Here is an 18611-nt window from a genome sequence, read left to right as displayed (position 1 = left end):
TCTGTCTGGCGAGCGCATGCGCCCTATAGCGAAAACCTCTCCAAAAAAAAAGAAAGAAAGAAAGAATCATTTTATTTAACTTTATTTTATTTTAATTTGACTAGAGAGGAACAGAGAGAGAGAGAGAGAGAGACAGTAAGAAAGCAAGTCGCCAGATCTGGGACTTGAACCGCTGCTGGCCATGTGGGAGTCCAGCACCCTTAACCACCATGCCACCCACCAGCTCCTCCTCTAGGGATTCTGGGCATGCATGCTGATATACCCAGTGTGAGGGTTTTTTTTCAGAGAGGTTTTTGCTATAGGGCACATGCACTCACCAGAAAGACAGAGAGAGACAGTAAAAGAGAAATCACCCCACAGGGGGGATGGCCACGCCGCAATCCCTTCTCCGCCATTCTCCTCTCATCTTGGGCACGTACGCACACGTACTCGGCATGAGTTTAAGCCACGAGAATCCAGCGACATAGCCATTACTACAACTGCTGGTCTCCCTTTGAGAGTTTTAAGCCACTGGGTCCAGGACTTGAACCACGGTCTACTATGTGGGAGTCTAGCAACATAATCATTATGCCATCTGCTGGTCCCTTAATTTTTATTTTAGAAAGAGATTTTTGCTATAGGGTGCATGCCCTCACTCGTGAGACAGACACAGAAAGACAGAAATCGAGAAATCGACTTCTTTCCCAATTCCCCCGGGGAGTGGGGGAAGGGCATGCTGCAATCTCTTCTATACTACATTCTTCTCTCAGGATTTTAGGCACACATACACACGTGCCTGGGCATGCATACACACATGCTTGGTGTGAGTTTTAAGCTGCTGGGTTCAGGATTTAAACCCTGGTTTACTACAGGGAGTCCAGCGATATAACCATTATGCCACTTGCAGGTACCACAAATTACACTTTTTTTTAAAAAGGAATTATTTTATTTAATTTTATTAATTGTCATTATTTTTATTTTATTTTTATTTTTTTAAGTTGACCAGAGAGAGACAGAGACAGAGAAGGAAAGTGAAAAAGCAAACTGCCAGGTCCAGGACTCGAATCATGGCCAGCCACATGGGTATCCCAGTCACCTTAATCACCACACCACCTACCAGCCCCAAATTATACAATTTTTACTGGACAAATCTGTTTTTTTCTTTAAGCTTTAGTTTTGTGTCCCATGAAGGCAGGCCCTGAACATCTCAAGATTTACAAAAATACTGGTTGTCAGGAAAGTCATGATGTATTTTTTCAATGTGAAAATGCATCATGGGGATCAGCAGTTAGCGTAATGGCTATGTCGCTGGACTCCCACATAGTTGACCGCGGTTCGTGTCCCAGACCCGGTGGCTTAAAACTCACACCGGGTGCGTGTGCGTGCGTGCGTGCCCAAGATCCCGAGAGGAGAACGGAGAAGGGATTGTGGCGTGGCCATCCCTCCTGGGGGGTGATTTCTCACTTTATGTCTCTCTGTCTCTCTCGGTCTGGCGAGCGCACGCACCCTATAGCAAAAACCTCTCCAAAAAAAAGAAAGAAAATGCATCATGACTTTTCCTTTTTTTAAAAAAAATAATTATTTACTTAATTTTATTTATTATTATATTATTCTATTTGACCAGAGACAGACAGAAAAAGAGATAGAAAACAAGCTGCCAGGTCTGGAACTCAAACCACGTGGGAATCCAATGCTGTAATCACCACACCATCTGCCACCCTGTCATGACTTTTCTAATAACCCACTTTATGTCTATGGAGTCAGCAGGTTGTGTGGTGGTTAAGTTGCTGGACTCTCACATGGTCAACTGTGGTTTGAGTCCTGGACCTGATGGCTTGCTTTCACACCCTCCTACCCACTTCTTTGGTGAATTAAAAAAATAATAACAATACATAAAATTAAATAAATAATTGATTTTAATTTTATTAAGTATTATTATTTAATTTGCTACAGTGCACGTGTATTCACCAGAGAGAGACAGGGAAGGGAGAGAGAAAGTGAGAAAGCAAGCTGCCAGGTCTGGGACTTGGGTCAGCCATAAGACAGTCCAGTGTCCTTAACCACCATGCCATCTGCCAGCTCCTGCCCTTTTTCTTTTTACATATTAGCATTTAGAACAGTCCTGGGCAGAGAAAAAGTACTAGATAAGTAACTGATGAATGAATAAAGAGTTGCTGCATCTTCCTCTGCTTAGTCTCTACTTAGCAGTCCTAGTCCATGATGCCACCATGTTCTACATCTTAGTTTCTATTTAGTACTTCTTCCTGCTTGAATTAGAAGTGAATTGATTTTTTTTAAAGAATTATTTTTTATTTTTAAAACTTTTTTATCTATTTATTTTAATTTTACCAGAGAGGGACAGAGAGAGAGAGAGAGAGAGAAAGTGAGAAAGCAAGCCACCACTTCTGGGACTCGAACTGCAGTGGGCCATGTGGGTGTCTAGTGCCCTTAAGCATCACGCCACCTGCTGGTCCCATAAGCGAATTTATTATATGGCACACTATTTTTTTCTCCTGACTAAATCTGTACAACAGAGTCTGATTCATAGATATTTGATAAATGAATCAGCTACATATTATTATTATTATCCATTATTATTTTAGTTTTACTATAGGGCATATCCTCTCACCAGAGACAAAGACAGAAAGAAAATGAGAAATCACCCCTTAGGAAATGGTCACAGGCAATCCCTTCTCTATTCTCCTCTCAGGATTTTGGGCACTGCACATGGGCTGGGTCTAATTTTCAAGCTTTTTGTAAAGTCGCAGTTGGACATGTGGGATTCAGGGTCTTAACCCCCATGATATTTTAAGGAGGTAACACTACTCTGAATAAATTTCAGGGAATATGGGGGGTTTTACAAAAAGCCTTAAACTACTTTGAGATTTATCCCAGAAAGATTAACTCGCTGGCACCACCTAGTCATCAATAAAGGTGCTGCACTTCTACTGAAACTACAGAAAAGATCCTCCAATACTGTAATACGGAGGGGGAGGAACTCGTTCATGCTCACCAGTCTCTTAGTACTCTGAACTGCACAGTGATGACCGGTCTCAAATTGCATGAATCTCCAATTCTTGAAGTTCTGAGCGTCATAAATTTGAGGAAAGCGGAACTGTTCATCAGGACTACAGAGGCTCAAAGTTCAAATCGCCTGCGGGTGGAGTTGATTAGGAAAAGGGAAAGCATTAAGCCGTTTTATTTGCTTTATACGAACTTGCCCTCAAGCTGTCTGGATAACTTCCACAGGGGCGGGCAGCAATGGAAACACATCCCTTTCCTCTAGGAAGATACCCGCAGGGACGTTTTCTCCGCGTTTCCTAGTGAGGCTGAGGGGGTCTTTGAAACCCCCGCACCCAGACACGCCCTGAGGGAAACTCGATCCCAGAAACACGGAGAAGGTTAAGGGCGGGGAACACAGCTTTACCAGGTTGGAAGTGAGCAGCGTTTGGCCAGCAAACGTCAGGACCGGCTCGGGGAGCAGCTCTGGACACTGCCCTCCTCCACCTGGGTCGGGGGGTACTTAAAGCTCCCATACTGAGGTCCCGCGGCTGCCAGGCTCGACCAGGCCCAGATGGTCCCCAGAGGTCGCCGTGAACTCGCCGCCCCCGAAACTCCTTCTGGCCTTCCCTTATCAGAAGCTAGATAGCCTCAGACCCTCGGGGTCCCCTCTCTGCTTCCCGCCCGCGGTAGATCCCACAGTTTGGAGCTAGGGGCCCCGCCTACCTGAGCGCCCAGGCCCGGCAGACCGCGCGCATAGAGCACTTCCGCCCTACGCATGCACTTCCGCCCCCTGGAACCAATAAGAGCCGGGCCGCTGGGTTCCGCTGGCTGCGTGCAGTCCGCTCGTCCTCCCCGGGGATTCAGCGAGTAGGTGGCGAGTGCGTGGTCAGCTCTCCAACCGCCGGCGGCTGCGAGCCAGGACTTTAGCGCAGTCCGCCGTGCACTCTGTCCCAGGTAATGAAGAGTACAAGATGGTGGGGCCTTGTCAGATTCAAATTTGGGGCAGGGAGCCTTCACTCCTTAATTCTGGAAACGGGGCCAGAAATTTTGGTAAATTTGTCTCTGACCCTCGGAACGCGTGGGATTCACCCTGGGAGGGAAAACTCCCTTTGTAGCAGCGTCTTGAGGACTTGTCCCCTTGGGCTTGGCGGGAGCAGCTGCGGGTGGAGGAACTTCTCCATTCTGAATGGCTTCCATTTCCTCCTAAATAGTTCATTCCAATTCTGTAAAAGCCTAAATCTGCCTTCTCCGAAGCGGTTTGACCCATCCCCTTGAGAAGAGGCAACTTAGCCGTTAGGCAATACTTTATAAATTATCCGGCAGCCAGCTTCCTGATGCCGTCGGTAGCAAACTAACTGCGGTGCTGGAAGTCAGTGATTGTCCTAGGGGAACCCCAAATCTGAGAGGGCTTGCCCATAGTGTTTACCGATCCCAAAGAACACCCTAGAGGTCCTGAAGGAGACTAGAGTTTACTCGCACTGGGGGAAACAAGGTTCTACTGATGGCCTGGCGGAGTCGTTCCTATTGCTAGGAGCACAAGATCAGGTTTTATTCAAAAGAACATAGCAGGGACCAGCCGTTGGCGTATTGGCTATGTCGCTGGACTCCCATGTAGTAAACCGCGGTTCGAGTCCCGGACCCGGTGGCTTAAATTCAGTGCGGGTGTGCATGCGTGCTCTTAGAGAGGAGAATGGAGAAGGGATTGCAGCTTGGCCATCCTTCCTGAGGGGTGATTTCTCGCTTTTTGGCGAGTGCTCACGCCCTATAGCAAAAACCTCTCCAAAAAAATAAAGAAAAGCGTTCTGGGGAGCCAGCAGGTGGCGTGGTCGCTAAGGCACTGGACTCCCACATGGCTTTGTGCACGCTTGGAGTCCTGGACCTGGTGGCATAAAATCGTGGCAGACACACGTGCGTGCCCAAAATCCCAAGGGGAAAGTGGGGGAAAAGGGATGGCAACCTGGCTATCCTCCCACCCCCTGGGGTGACATGGTTTCTCACTTTAACTCTCCTTCTCTGGGAGCACTCACATTCTGTGGCAAAAACCTTAAAAAATATAGTACTATTAAATCAGTTAACGATCAATGGAGACTCCCTGTAAGTAAAACATGAGTCTGATTTGTGCACACATTGCTTGAAGATTACAGTAAAGGTTAGCTTATCAGTATCAATGTTTAGGTTTTAGTGCCTCTAAGCTAGTAATGTTAATATGGGAGTGTTGTGTTTCTCTGGAATGGCCCAGCCCTAGGCCAATTCCATCAGGTGAAGGTGGTGTTCATAAAATGTCCAGGAAGCCCAGCCCGACCAGCAGCTGGGTCTCAGGAACACAGGGCAAAGAGGGAGGGGATGAGGTGAGGTAGGAGACAGACCCTAAAAATATAGCTCAGATATAGGCCCAAAAGGGAAATTTGAAATCGCCAAAGCCTTATTTTTTTTTAAGAATTAAACAACTTTATTAATTTACTTATTATTACTTTTTAAATTTGACCAGAGAGAGAGGGAAAGAGAGAGGAGAATGGAGAAGGGATTGCAGCTTGGCCATCCTTCCTGAGGGGTGATTTCTCGCTTTTTGGCGAGTGCTCACGCCCTATAGCAAAAACCTCTCCAAAAAAATAAAGAAAAGCGTTCTGGGGAGCCAGCAGGTGGCGTGGTCGCTAAGGCACTGGACTCCCACATGGCTTTGTGCACGCTTGGAGTCCTGGACCTGGTGGCATAAAATCGTGGCAGACACACGTGCGTGCCCAAAATCCCAAGGGGAAAGTGGGGGAAAAGGGATGGCAACCTGGCTATCCTCCCACCCCCTGGGGTGACATGGTTTCTCACTTTAACTCTCCTTCTCTGGGAGCACTCACATTCTGTGGCAAAAACCTTAAAAAATATAGTACTATTAAATCAGTTAACGATCAATGGAGACTCCCTGTAAGTAAAACATGAGTCTGATTTGTGCACACATTGCTTGAAGATTACAGTAAAGGTTAGCTTATCAGTATCAATGTTTAGGTTTTAGTGCCTCTAAGCTAGTAATGTTAATATGGGAGTGTTGTGTTTCTCTGGAATGGCCCAGCCCTAGGCCAATTCCATCAGGTGAAGGTGGTGTTCATAAAATGTCCAGGAAGCCCAGCCCGACCAGCAGCTGGGTCTCAGGAACACAGGGCAAAGAGGGAGGGGATGAGGTGAGGTAGGAGACAGACCCTAAAAATATAGCTCAGATATAGGCCCAAAAGGGAAATTTGAAATCGCCAAAGCCTTATTTTTTTTTAAGAATTAAACAACTTTATTAATTTACTTATTATTACTTTTTAAATTTGACCAGAGAGAGAGGGAAAGTGAGAAAGCAAGCCACTAGGTCCGGGACTGGGACTGGAACTGGTCGGCCATGTGGGACCACAACTCCAACCACCACTCCACCTGCCGGCCCAAAATGGCTGCAATTTAAGATGGCAGCAGCAGCTTCTTGCTCAGGAGAGACCACTTACATCGGTGGCTCCACTGACAAAGGCTTGACCCTCCCACCACATTCCAGGAAGTTCCAGGAAGGGGATAGATAATGGTTTTTAAAGCCCAGCCTTCTAGACAAAGAATCTCCTGACCTTCTACCCACTCCAGAGTTAGAAAGATAATGGGACCCATCAGCACCCTGTGGGGGGTGAAGATAGGCAGCACCAGCCCAACCTAGGACTAGTCCAGACTAGCCCTTCCTGACCCAAATAGAAACCTAATATATTTCTTCTTTGGCAGCCCATTTTCTGAGACCACTCCCTTCTGGGGAGCTGTTTTTCCTACCCTCTCTTAATAAACTCCCCACTTTGCTGCTATACCTATTCTCTGTCCGACTCTAATTCTTCTGAGCAGGCGCCAAGAAACCGTGTCTTTCTGCATGTGGGCCCAGTCACCCTATCGCCCCTTGCATTCCTTTGTCATACCCAGGCTCATGGGTAGGTCTATTCTCAGTGGCCAACTATTGATTGAGATCCATGGATGGGGCACACTGTGTGCCCAGGCTCCCAGAGGTGCTAGAGGTCTGGGGAAAAGGGATTGTGTTGTTGAGAAATCCTGTTTTGGTTAAATGTGTTGGACTCCCACACAGCCGACTATTGTTTGAGTCCCAGGCCTGGTGGCTTGCCTTCCCACTCCCCCCCCCACCAAGTCTGTCCCTCTCTGGTCAGATTAAAATTTTTAGAAAAAGATGAAATAAAATAATTCTTTTTTAAAAAAAGATACTATCTGGTGTGCTTTTATTTCTCTACCATTTTTTCCTTTCCCTTCTCCCCTCCCCCCCTCCCATACCCCTGAAATTGGATGGGAAACATTTTATGTTCCCCAGTCCATCTTACTGAAGTCAGGAGTCCACAGATAACATTAGGGTTTTTTAGCAAAATTGTTTGAGTTGTAGTCTTTAAAGTTACCTGTATTTCGGGGGACCAGCAGATGGCGTAATGGCTATGACACTGGACTCCCATGTAGTCAACTGCAGTTCAAGTCCCAGACCCAGTGGCTTAAACTCACGCAGGGTGCTAGTGCATGCTTGGCCAAGATACTGAGAGGAGAATGGACAAGGGATTCCGGTGTGGCCACCCCCACGGGGTGGGGGAGTGATTATTTCTCATTTTCTGTCTGTGTGTGTGTGTCTTTCTGGTGAGTGTACGCGCCCTGTTGCAAAAACCTCTCCAAAAAAAATTAGCTGTGTTTCAGAGGCCAGTGGATGACATGGTAGTTTAGGGTACTGAATTCACCACATGGCCCTCTGAGGTTTGGGTCTCTTCTTGCTTTCTCTCTGCTCTGGTGAGTACCCATTCCTTAGCAAATAATAAATAAAACAACTTTTTAAAAATGTCACCTGTATTTCAGCTGTCCAGGATAAGCTTTCCAATTTGGTTACTGTAAATTTTACCAGATGGTATTGTTTCCATCAGTTTTGTCTAGTTGCAAAATTCTTAATTTCTATCTATTATTTTTCAGAGTTAGAATTTGGATGTGAAATCACTTTTCTAACCCACCTCACAGAAGACTGTTGACATACAAATTGGGATCTTTCCAGTTGCCTGACTTGCAGAACGCTTCAGGTTCAAAGAATTCCCTTTTGTAAAAGTAAGTGCCTGTTAAATTAATCCAATTATACTTTTTTATCTATTTCTCTAATGAGTTTCTTCCATGAGTGAGAGGGATACACTTCCCATAGGGTCCTGATGCTGAGATCAGCCAGCCCTGGGTCATGAGCGTGTGCATTCCTGGCATAGTAAGGAATGTCATTATAAAAGCCCAGAACCAGGGCCCAGCAGGTGGCGTGGTGTCCAGGGTGCTGGATGCTCCCACATGGCCAACCACGGTTCAAGTCCTGGACCTGGTGGTGTATTTTTCACTTTCCCTCTTCCTCTCTCTCTGTCTCTCTCTGGTCAAATTAAAATAAATAAATGAACAAATTAAAAAAAAAGCCCAGACCCTTCTCACAATAGGTCAGCCTCTCAGTGTGTCAGGTTCCACAGGGTCTCACCATTCTGCCTGATATTTCTATTTTTTTTTTTTTGAGAGGTTTTTGCTATAGGGCGCATGCGCTCGCCAGACAGACAGAGAGACAGAAAGCGAGAAATCACCCCCCAGGGTCCATTCTGTAATCCCTTGTCCTCCATTCCCCTCTCAGGATCCTGGGCACGCACACACACGCGCCTAGCATGAGTTTAAGCCACCGGGTCCGGGACTCAAACCGCGGTCGACTTAGTGGGAGTCCAGAGACACAGCTATTATGCTAACTGCTGGTCCCCAGATACGTCTAATCTTTATGGTGATAATGTTTTTTTAAATACTGTAGTATCTTATTCAAGTGTTCATGTGGCTTTTAGTTTGAGCAGTCTTAGAAGTTGTGGAGGAAAGGCCATGCACACCTTTTTTGTTGTTTCTTTTTTGAAGGTTTTTTTTTTTTTTTTTTTTTTTTTTTTTAATGGAGAGGTCTTTGCTATAGGAGCACGGAAAGACAAAGAGACAGAGAGAGAAATCACACACACACACCCCCGGGGGGGGGGGTTGTGCCACGCTGCGAACATCTCGGTTTGGCCATGCCGCAATTCCTTTTTCTCCTTTCTCCTCTCAGGATCCTGGGCACGCACCCACGGTGAGTTTAAGCCACCTGGTCCGGGACTCAAACCGCAGTCGACTTCATGGGAGTCCAGCGACATAGCCATTATGCTAGCTGCTGGTTCCCAAAAAAGAAACATTCTTGCAATAGGGAATAAGCACTAGCTAGAAAGACAAAGATAGAGAGAACCAATAATCAACCCCCAGGGGTGGAGGGGAGCATAGCCACACTGCAATGCCTTCTCCATTCTCTTCCTGGAATCCAGGGCATCCCCATGTGCCCAGCATGAATTTCAAGTCACCTGGTCCAGGACATGAACCACAGTCACATGGAAGTTTAGTACCTTATCCACTATGCCACCCACTAGCCCTTCTTTTCCTTTTTAATATATGAGGAAACTGAAACTCAGAGCTGTTGATCAACTTGTTTAGGATCTCAAAGTTAAAGTAATACTTTAGTTGGGGCCAGGAGGTAGTGTGGTGGTTAAGGCTCTGAACACTCCCACAGGAAGACCATGGTACAAGTCCTGGAACTGGTGGCTTGCTTTCTTTCTCTCACTCTGTCCTCTCTGGTCAAATTAAAATAAAGTAAGTAAAATATTCTTAAAGAAAATAAAGCAGTACTTTAGATAGGTTTTTGCAATATGACACGTGTGCTCACTGGAGAGACTGACATAAAGAAATCACACCCCCCAGGGGTGACTTTTTTCTGGGGATCTTGACAACACAATCAAGCAAATACATGTGCCTGGCATGAGTGGTTTTTTTGCTCTCACTCTATCCCTCCCTGGCCAAGTTAAAATAAATAGTTAAATAAGAATAACTCTTAACAAAAAAAGTAACTTGGTTCTTCCAAAGTGCCAGACAATGTGCTGAGCACTCATGCGAACCTTACAACAACCCGACTAAGTAGGCATTATTATCCCATCTGCCTCCTTTATTTTCCTTTTTAAGAGACATTCTTGGGACTAGCAGTTAGCGTAATGGCTATGTCGCTGGACTCCCACGTAGTCGACCGTGGTTTGCGTCCCAGACCCGGTGGCTTAAAACTCACGCCGGGTGCGTGTGTGTGCGTGCCCAAGATCCCGAGAGGAGGATGGAGGAGAGGGGATTCCTGCGTGACCATCTCCCCTGGGGGGTGATTTCTTGCTTTCTGTCTCTATGTCTCTCTCTGTCTGGCGAGCACACATGCCCTATAGCTAAAAACCTCTCCAAAAAAAAAAAAAAATAGAAATCGAGTTCTCTCTGATTCCTCAAGAAATTGAAAACATCTGTGAGTAACTAGCTTCTACTTAAAATAGCTCAGAATTGGCCCAGCCATAGTAGTGCATGCTGGGTTTTACTACTTGGCAGGCTGAGGCCACAGTGAAGGGCCAGGTTGAATTTCTGACCCGCCTTAAAAAGCCAGGCATGGTAGTACACACCTATCAGCTGTTGCAGAGGCTGAGGTAGGAAAATCAGTGCTCAGCCAGCATGGGCAACATAGTGAGACTTTGCCTGAATGGCCAGGTGGTGGTGGCGGATCACACTCGTGGTCCTACCCTCAGGAGGCTGAGGCAGGGGGATTACAGCATAGGCAGATCCTATCTCAAATACCCCCCCCACACACACACACATACAGCATCAAAGAAAAAAAATACTGCAACTTAGAATCTGTATAGAACATGCAGAAGTAGAAAGACAAAACACAAAGTAGGGCAATTGGCCATTTCCTCTAGAAAAAGTTGACTGTTAAGATGTAGATTGTTGTAATCCATAAGGAGGAGACTGATTTTCACTCAGATTTCCCCCTGCATTTTTTTTCTAACTGAGTTGTGTGGGTGTGTGTGTGTGTGTTTAAAGAATTATTTTATTTATTTAACTTACTCATTTTTAATTTGACCAGGGAGGGACAGTGAGAGAGGAAAAGTGAGAAAGCAAGCCACCGGTTGGTGATCTGGGAATCCAGTGTCCTTAACAATCAGGTCACTGGCCAGCCTCTAACCTAAGTTTTATTTGTTGCATAATAAGCCACCTAACATCTTTCAGCTAAAAAATACTAAATTTGAATGGAGGTATAATAAAATGAATTAGATCCTAATTAGCTTTGGGTATGAAACATAATTCTCAATTAAGAAAGACATTTAACACCTATTATGCCATGAATTCATAGGGAATAGGTTCCAGAAGTTCAGACTCCTTCCCATTGGTTCTCACAAAGTGCTTCTCTGAGCGGAGCAGGCTGGCGCTTCAGTTGAACCCAGGTCCCTTTCTCTTTGGTTTCTTTTTCTGGTCGTTTTCCTAAACACATTTTATTTAGGAAGCTATCTCTGTTCTTAGAATGCTTAATGTGCTCAGTATACACACTAATTCCCTTGGTAAGCATCTTGCCCTTAACTTGTTTAAAATAATGCCAACAGCATGCTGGGTAACATTGTAGACTCTTACAGTTTTGCCATGGTAACATTTCAGGCACAAAGATGACATGTGGTCAACCATGTGGGAGTCCAGCATCATTGACCAACTACTGGCCCTGCTAAATTTTCTTTACAAGCCAAATGATGTATAGTGTTGAATTTTTTTTTAAGACTAAAAATAATAATTATCTAAAAAAAGTATTTGACAGGAGATCCTCATTTGGGGTGACTTTGTGGTATCAGTTCTGTGATTTAAGTATTTATTGTCATGCTCATTAATACTCAAAGTCAACTGCCTATCAAGTGACTGGTCTTAACATGCATCATGCTGTTGGCGCTAATACTCAGCTGGCCATTCATCTAGAAAGCAAGAGGAGATGGTCCTGTGTGTACCAGATGGCATTGGTGCTTGGACAGGCTCAGTCTTCCAAAATCTTCTATCTAGGGCAGGAGATCAGCAAAACCCAAAATGGCTGCCTCAGACTGTTAGTTTAGCATCTGGGCTTGAGCAGGTTACTCTGGCCAGCCAGGTCAGCCCCATACCTGAGAAAAGCACTGCAGGATGAAGAATAAGATTAATATTATAGGATAGAAACAATGTGAGAATGGTCTCTCCCACCCCCATAGAAACTTGCAGTATTGCCCCTCTGTTTTTCTTTCTTTCTTTTTTTTTCCATAGTTCTTGGCTTCTTTGAGCTTTTATTTTTAATATGAACCCCGGCTTCCCTTTGCAATTTAACAATCCTGTTAGTGTTGTTACTCCCTTTCAAGGTCCCTTGAGCCTCTGATATGGATAGGTTACTTTGACCTTTTTGTTTTTTGCTTTTCGCTTACCTGTAGAAACTAGGCTGCTCACTGACAGCAACACAGACAGGTAGTAAAGTTCAGGGGTTGTTTTTGCCTGTGTTTGAGAAGAAAGAAATACTGTGAGAAATACTTTGTCACTTAATTGGAATACATAATAAAAATGTTTGGGAGTCGCTAGCAGGTTAGGTGGTATGGAGCTTAAGGCTTTGAAGAACATGTGACCTTTTTTTTTTACTGACTTGTTTATTCAAGTCCTGGACCCGATGACTTGAAAATTACCCTGGATTCTCCTGTGTTTGTGCCCAAAACCCTGACAGGAGAGGGGAAGAGAAGGGATTGTAGGACGGCTATCCCCCTTGCGCGGGATGGTTTCTTACTTTCTCTCTTCTGTCTCTGGTGAAGATACATACCGCATAAGAAAAAAAAAACTTAAAAAAAAAAAAGTTTTGCCACAAGAATTTGAATGAAAATGCCAGTTTAGCAATGGATGGCTTGATGCTTAACATGCCACACTCAATCTGACATCTCTGTTGTTGATTAGTATCTTAACTGCTTTTAAAAATTCTAGTAAACTAGACTTTTACCACAGAAAGAAAAATCTCTTGTGGAATTATTTCATCTTTACTAGTGAAATTTTATTTTTAACTGCCACAAAGTGTGTATGCTAGGAAGAAAGAGAAAGAATTGCTTTAAGAGGGAGCATGGTCACACCTCAGTCTTGTTCCTCCACTTCTTGTCAGGATTTTGGACACACACATGTGAGCACACTGTGTGGTTTCACACTACTAAGGACAGCATTTGAGTCCTGGTCAGCCACGTGGGATCTGGTTCTCTATACATGGCATTTACCTGCTGTGCTATGGAGGTGACCCTGGAATTTAAGTTTGTATTTTTCATTCATAATAGACAATGTATATAAGTATACAGAGAGGAAACAGAGGAGGGAAGCACCCTCCTGAGGGTTTCATCATGCCATGATCCCTTCTCCCTAGACCTTCAGCTTATTGCGTTCCTGGGTGTACATGCATGCACACAGCATGTTTAACTTCTTCGCAGGTATCTGAACTTGTCGTCAGCCATATGGCTTCCAGTATTGCTATTTAGTTTGTCACCAGGCTGGGCCAGATGACATGGTTTACTGTGATATGTGTCTAATTAGAATTTCCATTTCTAAATATCTCTAGTTTTAGTGTAAAAGTAGGAAATAATTATTAAAGACTAATGATTATTGTTCAGTCAAACTTTCAGATTAAGATGAACATTTAGTATTTAGGGACTAGCAGATGGTGTAATGGCTACATGCTGGACTCCCACGTAGTCACCTGTGGTTCTAGTCCCAAACCTGGCGGCTTAAAACTCATGCCAGGGATTTGTGTGTGCATGCACAAGATCCTGAGAGGCGAATGGAGGAAAAGGGATTGTGGTGTGGCCATTCCCCCTAAAGGGATGATGTTTTTGCTTGGCCATTCCCTCTAGAGGGTGATTTCTTGCTTTCTGTCATCCTGTCTGTCTCTCCAGTGAGTGCATGCACCCTATAGCTAAAAGCTCTGATTTAAAAAAAAAAAATTTTAGTATTTAAAAACATACACAGTCTGATGCCAAAATTGTTAATATCATAGTGCAGACTCCTTCACCAAAAGATCCCACACCAAACGCTGCAAATATCTTCTTTAGTGCTTGTGGGGCTGGTTCCATCTGAATAAGTAGCACAGTAAAACCTAAAAGCACAGGGGACATAATGGTTTACTAGGTTTAATCATGTCAGAAACATTTTTTTTTTTTTGGAGAGATTTTCGCCACAGGGCGCGTGCACTCGCCAGACAGACAGAGAGAGACATAGAGACAGAAAGCGAGAAATCACCCCCCAGGGAGGATGGTCACGCCGCAATCCCTTCTCCTCCATTCTCCTCTCGGGATCTTGGGCACGCATGCACACGCACCCGGTGTGAGTCTCAAGCCAACTGGGTCTGGGACGCGAACCACGGTCAACTATGTGGGAGTCCAACGACATAGCCATTACGCTAACTGCTGGTTCCCAATAATGTCAGAAACATTTTTGAATGCAAACCTATATATAACTTCTTCATTTTCTGAATGTGAAATAGTAATGTTCAAAATATTGCCTGGGGGGCCTGCAATTGACATGGAACTTAAGGTATGGGGGTTAAGGCATGGGGTGGCTAGCTATACAGTTCAAGTTCCAGGCTCAGTGGTTTGAGAATCATTCTGGCACATGTGCATGTGTGCCCAGAATCCCAATAGGAGAATGGTGGAGAAGAGATTATGTCACGGCCAATCCCCCAGGCAATGATTTTTCACTTTTTCTCTCTGTTCTCCATTCACCCTTCTGGATTTTGGATATATATGTATATGTGCCTAATGTTTTCTAGCCACCTTAACTACAATGCCAATGGTTAGCTCTACCCACGTATTTTTTTATGATTAGGATTATTATTAGGTTTTGCCATAGGGCGTGTGTGCTTGCTGGAGTGCAGGATGGGAAGATGGTGAGAAATAACCACCCCCCCCAGTGGGATGGCCATATGGCAATCCCTTCTCCATTTTCCTTCTGGGATTTTGGGCACATATGTCCTGTTTATTGAGTTTTAAGCCACCATGCCCAGGACTTGAACAACCACTGTTGGCCATGTGGGAATCTGGTAGCACCTTAACCACTACACCACCTAGCGGCCCCAGTGACAGTTTTTTTTTTTTTTTTTTAAGATTTATTTTATTGAACTTTATTTTCCAATTTGATTAACGAGAGACAGAGAAAGAGAGAGAGGGAAAGTGAGAAAGCAACCCACCATGTCCGGGACTCGAACTGCAGTCAGCCGTGTGGGAGTCCGGCGCCCTTAACCGCCCCGCCACCTGCTAGCCCAATGACAGTGTTTTATTCCTGTTTTTTATTTAACAGAAGGTAAGAGTTAAATGAAAGTTTAAGTAACTCACATGGTTGTAGACCAACTATTCCCACCAGTCTCTAAAGCCAGTACTCTACCATTACAGTATGTTGTCTTTAGTAAAGCTGTGATTAATCAAAAGACATTCTCTTGGACCTGGCAGGTGGTGTGGTGGTTGAGGTGCTAGATTCCCACATAGCCAATCACAGTTCAAGTTCCAAACCTGGCAGCTTGCTTTCTCACTCTCCCTTTCTCTCATCTGTCTCTGTTCATAATTGAAGAATAATGATAATAAGTAAATTTAAAAATAAACCTTTTATTTTTTTAAAGGTACTCTTAGGTCCAGACCGTGTCCAAAGTATGCGGTAATTAATTTATTACTTCCAAGTCCGGGACCTGAACCATGGTCAGCCATGTGCAAATCCAGTGCTCTTAACCACCACGCCACCTGCTGGCCCCAAGTAAAAATAATTCTTCAAAAAAAAATTTAGACACAGTTTTTGTTGGAAATTATCTATTTTGGCAGCTAAAATGGTGAAATAGCAGTACAATAAAATTCTCTTCAAGGCTGATACAAATGGGGTTGGTTCCCAGTTCAACTCCAGGGGCCTCCCTGAATATTCTAGGCATGGGTATGCATGTTATCTGGGGCTGGCTGAGTCTGGGGATGAGGGGTGAATCATGCCCTCCAGACCCTGTTGTGGATCTTGTCTGATTGTCTCCATCTGTCTGTCTCTGTCCTCTGTCTCACTCATGGAGTAGATACATTGATAAAACTTATTAAAAATATGCATCTCTCTTAAAAAGCATAGATAAGGGACCAGCAGATAGCATAATGGCTATGTTGCTGGACTCCCATGTAGTCTACCACAGTTCGAGTCCCAGATCCAGTGGCTTAAAACTCATGCTGGGCACGTGTTTGTACATGCCCACAATCCTGAGAGGAGAATGGAGGAGAAAGAATAGTGGTGTGGCCATCCCCTTGGGGGGGGTTATTTTTCACTTTCTGTCTCTCTGTCTTTCTGATGAGCACACATGTCCTATAGAAAAAAAAAAAAAAGCATAGACAAAGGAATACAGGCTCAATATACATGAATCAAAATAATCTTAAAACCTCTATATTTCAGAGATAACTCTTCAATATGATGCTTTTTAAAAATTTTTAAAAATTTGCTATATGACACATGTGCTTGGTGCAGAAAGCCATATAAAGTGAGAAAATACCCTCCAGGGTAGATGGCCACACCTCAGTTTCTTCTCTTGAAATTTTGGGCACATGTGCACACATACATATACCCACTGTGGCTTTTCAAGCCACTCATTGAAGGCTCAAAGTACATTTTTGGTCATGTGTGATCCAGCCACCTCACCTACCACTCCATTGGCTGGCCCTATATCATTTTGACTCTTAAGCAGGTGATATATCTGTTTTTCTACCCAGCATCATATTATGCTCAGTAGTCACTTAGTCATACTTTTATATTGTAGCTATAAACAATTGTACAACCCAGAGCATTCTTATTTAAATTAATTTGATCTTCAAATTGTAACTAAACAGATTCTAAGGAACATTTTTTAAATTCCCTTTAGACTTCGACAAGATGGCTACTAGAAGTGCCTAACGTACTTCCCTCTCAAGATAAAAGGACCAAAACAAAGAATAAGCAACTGATATTCATTGCTGTGTTCAAGGGAGAGTGTTGGAGTGCAGTGTGAGTGTGGTAGAGACACTGCAGAGCACAGAGACTCAGGAAAGCTTTGTAGAGAAGGGAGCAAAGCACTCAGTATCTCCTGCCCTATCGCCCTAGTCAAGATCAACTAGGAACTAAAAGGGACTTCTTGTTCTGGGGAAAGAATAAGCAAGAAACCTTCAGCAGTACCATTGACACCTTCGATACCTGAATTTTACCACAGAGGAATTCTATAACCCTCACGGGCCCTGAGCCGAATTAAGTGAGTGACCAAGGGTGGCCACACTGCTGAATTACACAGGGGGAGAAGTCCAATCTTTGTTGTACCATCCCCACACAGATTGTGGCAAGGCTATCCAGTGACCATATCCACCTGCGTTGTTCAGGAGCAGCTGAGCAAACACCCTCTCCCAAAACCACTAGCACCAAGAGCTATTGAAGCAGCCTTACTTCCCCCACATACTTGTATGTCCTGTGGAAGTGGCAAAGGGAGCAATCCTTCCCACAACTCAGTTTCAGAGAGGGCCTGACCCTCTGCATCTTCAAGAATCAGGTTGGGAGAGTGAATGTAGACACAACTGTGCTACCTGAGAAGCCCTACCTGTCACGTTCTAAGAACAGCCAGTGAGGCCACTGCATTACTTCTAGTAATCACTGATACTGATTATAGGTGAGGACACTACTATACCACTGTGCCTAGCTAGACCCAAAGCCAACATAGTTTATACAACTGGCATTCTAGGACACAACTACTGGAGAAAGTCTTTTCACCTGGAAAACCATCCTATAAAACTGATACAACTACTCACCAGATTAGCAAATATTAATATAGGGATACCAGATACCTGAAAAAACAAGTAAGCATGACATTCCCAAAGCAATACAATAATACTCCAACAACATACCCCACAATGAAGGAAATCTGTGAAATGTCTAAAAAGGAATTCTATATTTTTATTATAAGGAAACTCAATGACATACAAGAGAGTAGCGATAGGCAGTTCAACGAATTAATGGAATTTCTACGTGATCTGAAAGCTTCGGTCCACGAAGTAGCAGAGGTCTTTAAAAAGGGCCAAGGAGAAATCTTGGAGCAGAAGGAGCCAAAGAAAGAAATACCATCTACAATTGGAAGCTTTAACAGTGGACTTTATCAAGCAGAAGAAAGAATTCCCAAACTTGAAGACAGCTCATTTGAAATAATAAAGTCAGAGAGAAAAACAGAAAAAAGAATAAAAAAGAATGAACACTTCAGGTGCTTTAATGATAAAGTTTTCGAAGCAGAGGAAAGAATTTCTAAACTTGAAGACAAGTCATTTGAAATAATCCAGTCCGAGAGAAAAACAGAAAAAAGAATACAGGACATATGGGACAGTATTAAACGAACAAATATTCGTGTTATGGGAGTTCCAGAAGGAGAAGAGACAGGAAAAGACATAGAAAAGTTATTTCACGATATAATAGCTGAAAACTTCCCAAGTCTCCGGAGAGAGATGGACATCCAGATTCAGGAAGCTCAAAGGTCCCCAAAAAGATTGAACCCAAAAAGACCCTCTCCAAGGCACATTATAGTGAAACTATCAAAGTGTAAAGACAAGGAGAAAGTTCTAAAAGCAGCAAGAGAAAAGGGACAAGTCACATATAAGGGAATTCTCATTAGACTAACAGCAGATTTTTCTCTAGAAACCTTACAAGCTAGAAGAGAATGGCATGATATATTCAAAGTATTGAAAGAAAAAAACTGCCAGCCAAGAATACTTTATCCA

At 44.0% G+C, this 18611-nt stretch overlaps 2 long non-coding RNA genes across 4 annotated transcripts in view; one reads left to right on the top strand and one right to left on the bottom strand.

Moving 5' to 3' along the window:
* LOC102496498 (uncharacterized) overlaps nt 1–3762 on the bottom strand; it is an 8905-nt gene extending 5143 nt beyond the window's left edge. Inside the window, exons 1-2 of the long non-coding RNA XR_334090.1 lie at nt 3706–3762; nt 2993–3133 (exon numbers count right to left, since the gene is read on the bottom strand). This is a non-coding gene — a long non-coding RNA (uncharacterized LOC102496498). The remainder of the gene's footprint in view (nt 1–2992; nt 3134–3705) is intronic.
* Nucleotides 3763–3776: 14 nt separating this feature from the next.
* The window catches only part of LOC102496789 (uncharacterized), a 29296-nt gene continuing 14461 nt past the window's right edge, over nt 3777–18611 (top strand). The window contains exons 1-3 of one of the 3 annotated variants that reach the window (XR_334091.3): nt 3788–3936; nt 7939–8067; nt 16745–18605. This is a non-coding gene — a long non-coding RNA (uncharacterized LOC102496789). Of the gene's footprint in view, nt 3937–7938; nt 8068–16744; nt 18606–18611 lie in introns of those variants that run through there. The other 2 variants (XR_001370143.2, XR_001370144.2) reach the window with 2 other exon arrangements.

This window comes from Tupaia chinensis, unplaced genomic scaffold, assembly GCF_000334495.1.
Source record: "Tupaia chinensis unplaced genomic scaffold, TupChi_1.0 Scaffold000146_1, whole genome shotgun sequence".
Lineage (NCBI taxonomy): Eukaryota > Metazoa > Chordata > Mammalia > Scandentia > Tupaiidae > Tupaia > Tupaia belangeri.
This window is presented reverse-complemented; position numbering and strand designations above follow the sequence as displayed.